Source organism: Haemaphysalis longicornis, unplaced genomic scaffold (genome assembly GCF_048455015.1).
Source record: "Haemaphysalis longicornis isolate Haplotype H1 unplaced genomic scaffold, Haemaphysalis longicornis Haplotype H1 scaffold_1, whole genome shotgun sequence".
In the NCBI taxonomy this organism is placed as follows: Eukaryota; Metazoa; Arthropoda; class Arachnida; order Ixodida; family Ixodidae; genus Haemaphysalis; species Haemaphysalis longicornis.
In genome coordinates this window covers 319,689,299-319,696,564 of record NW_027526203.1, presented here as the reverse complement: position 1 = coordinate 319,696,564, position 7,266 = coordinate 319,689,299, and the positions used below count along the sequence as shown (strand labels likewise).

The window sequence follows — 7,266 nt, the reverse complement described above, 5'->3', positions numbered from 1 at the left end:
GCATACATGCGCCCTAACGACGCGCGAAACAACGTCCAACTGATTATACTTCAATCTGCGGGCCCAGTTGGAGCATTGGGGGGAAAGTAGTAAAATGTTGCTCAACCTATAAATAAAGCAATGTATAGACCACTGACTATGAATAAAAATCGAAAAGTTCATTTTTACACTATAAGCAGGCTTACTCTCCCAGTTGTTGCCGGGTAGAAATACTTTGGTGTGTACTTCATGTCATCGCTATGTTGAAATCGACAGGCAGACTATATTGCTGAATAGGCAAACAGCATTTGTTGATTGCTGCGACAAGATACCCGTAACGTTCTTTGGGCTGCAAAACAACCAATTTAAATCAATCGTTAGTTTTAAAGTATGCATGTTTCCACTGTGTGGGACCTCTTGATGTTGATTTGAAGAGAACAACTATAAAACTTGTGGAACAGCGTAGAGAAGCTTCTTTAAAATACATAATTCCGCGCAACGTGTTCGAAACTAACAGTAAAGGGGAATCATTGGAATTCCACTGACAGATACTCAGCTAACCTTTATTCCATGATATGTACTTTCCTGGAACCGGTATATGTGAGTGTTATATCGCATCCCCACATCACGTGTTCCCCGCGTGGATATACGTGGATATACTTGCGTTGATATACTTGCAAAGTAGGCGAATAAAAAAATTGGGTGGCGATTACGATACCACCTAATGCGATATTTGGCCGCAGCAGCAGTCCGCTGAGGCAGCACTCGCTCATAGGTTCTATCGACGGCAGCGATGATGAGCCTCTGCGTCGGCGGCGCTAAGAATGAATGAAACCACGTTTATTTCACATTATAATGTGCCGAAGCCACTGCAGTGGAAAGGACTACGGTGTCATAGCAGAGGGAAAGGGTAGGGCTGCCTCCCTTACATAGAAGCCAGCTAAGTGGGGTCCGCTTGAATCTTGTGGCTGTCCAGGAGCCGATCACCAACCGGTGGCGCCGCCGGGTCTTGAAGGAACAGAAGGAGTGATCGTCAGAGCTCGGTGGCTGGATCCGCAGGCTTGGGATCCGGGCTGGCCCATGTCCGGGGAGAAGAAGGCCAGGGTCCCCGTTTTATGGTGGTCAGTGCACGAAGCCTAGCTGTAATGTAAAGGGGGCACTCTCAACACTAAGCCATATCACACACTGGGACGAATACCGCGAGTTATTACAGCAGCAGCCTCCGGCCAATAACATTGACCATCTGGTATCACAGCTATGCGCAGCAAAGCGGAAAGCCACCAAGAACCTACGGGTTCCGTCTGAACATCCGGAACCTGACGGACATCTGCTCACCTTATGGAATAGAAGGTTCCGGATTCTTGCTCAATACAGGCGGTCCGGCCGCGCGGCGCGCCACAAAGCACGGTTGCGCAAAATACAGCGTTCCATTGAAGAGTACACGACTACACTCTAATCCTGGTAACCCATATTGTAACTTCTACACGGAAGTAACCTATAAAATACAGGTTACAATGGATTCATTTTGATGTTTTCTTTATCCCAGTCCGTTCTAAGGGTTACAAGCGTGAGGTTAAAAGCGATTTATAGGTTAAAATAATGATTTATAGGTTACATCAACAAAATCTGACATGTAACCTCTACGTTGTAACCTATAAAACGCCCTGTAACCTCTAAGAGATGCTCGTCGCGCCTTCTCTCCCGGCGGCCGTTGATTTCTCCGTTGCATGACGGGATATAGAGAAATGGCGGCGCCGGCAGGCCCGGTGACCGTGTTTTCGCGCCACTCGAGCCTTTTAACCGCTGTGATACCCCTACGATGAAGTGAGGATTGCTGTTACAAGACTCATTTGTCGGCGTGAGTCGCGGAGGCTGCGGCGAGCCAATTTGTGACTGGCAGCGCTTCACGGCCCGTTCTTCTACGACCAGCATTAAGTTCGCATGTTGGACCAATGCCCCGGCGCCAGTGAAAGCGAACTCGGTGAGTATATTCCCTTAACGGTTTCCGTGCTTTCATTGGATGTATCTTTTTGCTGGGGACTTTTCAATTTGAAATTGCAGCATTCGAGAGGGATTTTCGTTACCTGACTGGTTGCTTCGCTGGACGTTTTCTGTTGTCCGCGACGGCAATTGAATGAACTCACGGGCTTGCGTTCGTTGCGTCAGACTAGAGCGGACGATCGGGAAAGCACAGATAACGGCGCCCGTGACTTCTGCTTGTTTGCGCGCCTTCGTCATGTGTTGAGCGTTTTGTTTACGCTGTTCGCTGCATCGGGCGCACTTGACGAGTTATTGGCCCATATAATTGTCAGGTAGCTCTGTTTGAATAATTGAATTTTTTCCCATTAAAGTCATATTATCACGCTCGGGAAATGTTCATTTTTCTCGCTGCATATATTCGGAATGGTGTCTAGTTTATTGGTCTTGTAGTAATATATCCGGATAAACACAAGGTGTGTGCTACAGAAAAGTAGTCCACTTAATGCTGCCCGAAATTTCTAAACTCACTTTTGTCCAGCGCAAGCCTCTTTTTTGTGAAAGTTTGCCTTACGGCACAATAAAACGTTTTCGTATGTACAACACTCCTCATTTTTTTCATTCTTTTCCTTGAGTGGGTAAATTTGGTGTTAGACATTTTGAGACAGCGGGCCATTTCCACCATGTTAAGTGGTTTATTATTCTCATTCGCACAAATCAGTCGTTTATTTATTCGCGTGGTATTGCAGGGCAAATGATTGTCTCGCGTGATCCTGGTGTAGTGCAGTACAGCGACTTTACAGAATGGTGGTATGTATGAGCCGGCATGCAGGCTGCTTGATTGTTGTTTTTTGATGATACAGAAATTGTGACGAATTACACAGAGACAGGGGCAGGTGTAAAAATGGGTTCTGCACCCCCATCGGATCCTGGCTGTTCAAAAAGTGTGGTTGCATCTGGCTACCTATGCTATGACGCATCAGCACTACTGTTTTGTCTTGCAGGCAGTGTTCCTTGAGCTGACAACCAGGACTCCCCTGCATATGACACAAGTTGAAATGAAGTCTGATTTCAGCGGAAACAACGGTATGAAAATGCAATAACTAAAACACATTCATTCAAATATTCTTTGTAAAGATGGCACCCAGGCCTGCACAGACAAAAGCAGACAAAAGTATGATTCACTTGTAAAAATGCGAGGCCTTTCTTAAAGTGTTATGATGTTATATTTCGTATCTTATTTTGCCTCATGTTTAGTGACTCTTTCTATCAGTTCGTTACTACATGAACGTTATGAATTCACATTACGATTTCCTCAGCATGGAGCTTTGTAGTTTTTCAGCAACTCTAGCTATTCTATAAGATGCGTGGTTTTGCAGAGCCAACAAGAAGAACTCTTTTTCTAAAATAGCTCTGTAAGAAATCTCCAGTTGTTAGTGGGTGCTTGTGTTGTGTTCTTTTTTTCGTCTTGTCAAGTTTGAAGTGTTCTTTCATTATGAATGTATACCAACTGCCCAGCTCTAAAGCCTATTACATTTTAACCCAAATAACCCTTCGAGTCATTACAGGTACAGACCTCCTGGGAATGCCACTTGAAGATCGGTGCAAGTTCTAGATGTATCCTCTCCCACAACACATCTGGACGAAGAAAAAATGTAAGTTGGCGATTCCTTTTTACTGATAGCCGAGGAAGAAACCACCGATAAGAACACTTTACTTAAATGAAAAACGTTTCGGCTTCCACGTGGTATCCTTGTTCAAAATGAAACTGCCAGTACAAGGGGGGGGGGGGGGGGGGGGCGGGGGAGGAGGATGTTTAAGTACAGCCAAAAATGTGACGCAGGTGGCGTCAGCATCGTGAAAGCACGTTTCCTGGGTTTAGTGCGACGTTCGCTCTGTTGCGTGTACTAGTGATTCCACATGAAGGCGCGGAAACATTTTTGTTTTCTCTTTTGCAAATGTATGTCAGTTTATCTCGTAGCCCAAAGTTTCTGCCTGTTCTGGGTGAGCATGCAGAAACATTTTGCGAGATAAACTGGAACACGGCACGATTAAAATTCGGGAAGGTTGGCCGGTATGACTATAGTGGCTTCGCGTTGTTCTGAACAATGCGGCCAAATTGCTCTGTGTAACGATTACTGAAATGATGTGAAATTATTAGGAAAGGCCGTAAATCACTCCTCTGGTGTGGCCTTTCATTTCATTCTCTGGTCTCCGTCTTCATTTTCGTGCAATATATTTTTCGTACTTCACATGCCTGTGGTTTGGTGTGAGGGGCACTGTACTGTACCTGCACTGTATTTTGTTCTTTTTCTGAAATTTTCTGTAGATGGCTCTTCAAGGTGGGGAAATCCAAGTGACGGCCCCTCACATATATACCCCCATCTGCGGCAGCAGGGAACAAGATGACCGCGGAAAATCTTCAGCGTGCCCTGATTTTGTGCCTGCTTGTGTACTACGTAAATTGCGAAGCTTATCTCTGAATTTTTCCAAGCCCCTTTTTTCGTGCAGGAAATTATAGATACCATTTAAAGTTTGTCCAAAAGACAGATTGCAATCGGCCTAGAAACTTGTTAGTGCTGCATAAAAAACGATAACTTGGCGTGGGAATCACAACTCAGGTGGAACTGTAAAGAGGAACCTAAGAGGGAAGTGTAAAGATGGATTCGTAAAGGCGAGTGAATTCCAAGTGTAATATTAGACTGAGTGAAACGGAGAATGTAGGGAACATAGCCATAAACACTGCTTTGTATGAAAAAGTGAATTTGTAATAAATGTTCTTTCTACTTTCCCACATTCTGCGTTTTTTCTGTGGGGAACCATGACAACAACACTGTACTGGGAAAGTGCACCCCTGAGAACCATGTTATAAATGTAGCTCAAACTCGAATTCGTCTGAAATTGTTCAATGGCAGTATCCAAACAATTCGGAATGCTTTGCATACATCCGTGCAAATATTGAGGTAAAGAATTTGTATATTTGGCCATGTTTGTGAAGCTGTTCACGCAACATTTATTAAATAGGTTTAATAAGGATATATGAATAAACCGAATTTTACCTGGAAGTCTAAAGCAATATAGGAAACACCAATTCGCCCAGGAATCCGCACTCGTCCAATACTCATTAAGGAACGATAATAACGTTGGGGTGGTTCGCAGCTTTGCTTTTTAATAAATATCCCACAGGTATTTCATAATAATAAATGTGAATGTTCAAAACTACCGATGCGAAACTTCTGGAAATGTGCTCCTGTTAAATGCGCAAATATGTGTGCATGTACTGCAATTCTCTTTTGATAATCATGGCCTAGGTTGTCAGACAAGAATTTTTGGCTTAAGGCTATGTTATCATAACTTTGGCGTCCTTTTGAAGTATGCTATCAAGTGCATCTTTCCACTCAAGCTTGGTTTCACTAAAGCCTAATGTTGTTTAACTAAAGCTCACTTTAGCAAAAGACCTATCATGCATGTTTGATACCGGTTTCTTAAACGGCACAAAGCTGATGCAAACATCAAATTTAGTTATGCCTGTTTATAGGACTTAAGCGTTGCCAATACTCACGAAGATTTTTGGGTGACAACCTGGGTAACGATTATCGAACAGGTAATGCAATGCATATATATTAAGAGAACATTTTAAAGCTTTTTGGCACTGCTGTTTTAGGAATTATAAAAAGTAATTTCTCTTTTAGCCCCAGCCGTGTGGCCGGCAGTTTATTCAAGGGACGAAGAAAAGACACCCTACGCAAAAGTTTAGACGGCGCAATGGACAGCATGGTCGCACATATCTTCCACTAACGCAATGTTTGTTTACCACGCGGGAATGGCGCTTCGGAGTGTCGCCACAGCGGCGCCGGCGAAAGCGCGCCTGGCGCGCAACATCACACCTTCCAATTTGTGTGGCCTTGGACGGCGGTAGATGTAACTTATATAAAGGTATACATGCTGAAAGCTGCAAAGTAACCCATAACTGCGTAACCCTTACGTGTATACGTATATAAAGGTTACGAAGATATAGGTTACATTTGTACCTTATAAATTATAGGTTACAAAAATTCGAAAATGTATACCTCTATTAAGGGTTACCCAGCTTAGAGTGTACGCTCGCTTCAGACCGCTGGATGGGAATATGGGAATCTATCAATGGGCAAACCCACACGTCCAAGTTATGGGCCATACTGCGCTCTCTCCTCGGCCAGCGCAAGACCTACAACGGCGTGGCCCATGTGGCCCTTCGGGAAGGCATCAGCGCTCACGAGCTCGCCGAACAGGCCGCTCAAGTGTTTTTCCCTCAGACGTCTCGCCCTACAGACAGCACGTACCAAAATGATGCAAGTTCTTCAGACAGCGAGCCACATAATAGTCCCTTCACTATGCTCGAGTTGGAAGACCTTGCAGCATGCTAACGCACGTAGTACTCCAGGAGCCGATGGGGTGTGCGTTGCTCATTTACGCAATATGCCCTACGAGTACCGGCGGCGCTAAGTGCGTCTCAGGAAGGGACCGCGAACTGCGTCTTAGGAAGCGAACGCGCATCATAGTCACACGCACGCCCCTTCACGTTTTCCCCGAGCATCGCGCTGTCGAGCGCCTCGTGTGGGCTCATCATACTGCCCCCTCCTCTCCCCAACCGCTCACTGTCGGAGAGCGCTGGCTCGCGCCGCAAGGGCGAACCATCCTCCCCTCCCCATTTCGTGACCCTCTCCTCCTTTGCTTTCATTCATCGTTCGCTCTTCGGACCTCACTTTGTCCTGGGGTTGGCGTCCGTGTACACAGTGTTGCGCATGCGCGAGGAGCATTGGATTAGAATGGATTGGATTGGATTGAAATGAATTGGATTGGATTGTATTGGATTATATTGAATTGTATCGGTGAATTTGATTCGAATTATATATACTGTGCACACGCGTTGTCACTCATTTACATGCGCGAGTGGGCAATGCCACTGGTGATTTACGGTAAGAACAATCCCCAGTGCTTCGCCCACTCGCCATGATTCACTTCGAGGAGATGGGGGAATTTTTTTCTTCACTAGTCGGTCTTGCCTTCGTTCACTCGGTTACGGCGACAACGCGGCTCGGCCCACAGACGCCCGCCGAAGGGCTGTGCCCTAAAATTAGAAACCTACAAGGTTTGCGAGTGGCTTTTCTTCCCGGGGTGATATGACAGCGGAATCATCTGAAAGCAACATTAAAAGAAGCTTTTTTAAGATGCCTTGCCTAAACTTTATAAGGAAAAAGTGTGAGTGTGCCACGCTTATCCTGGATGGCTGCATTTTTGTACTTATCACGTATTTTTCTGCTTTCTGTG

General features: G+C 45.3%; 1 long non-coding RNA gene across 1 annotated transcript; it reads left to right on the top strand.

The window, feature by feature from the left end:
* Positions 1-1,843: 1,843 nt before the first annotated feature.
* Positions 1,844-4,992, top strand: LOC144170360 (uncharacterized). The gene is made up of 4 exons (XR_013322602.1): positions 1,844-1,960; positions 2,961-3,042; positions 3,525-3,611; positions 4,286-4,992. It is a non-coding gene; the product is annotated as an uncharacterized LOC144170360 (long non-coding RNA).
* The last annotated feature ends 2,274 nt before the right edge of the window (positions 4,993-7,266 follow it).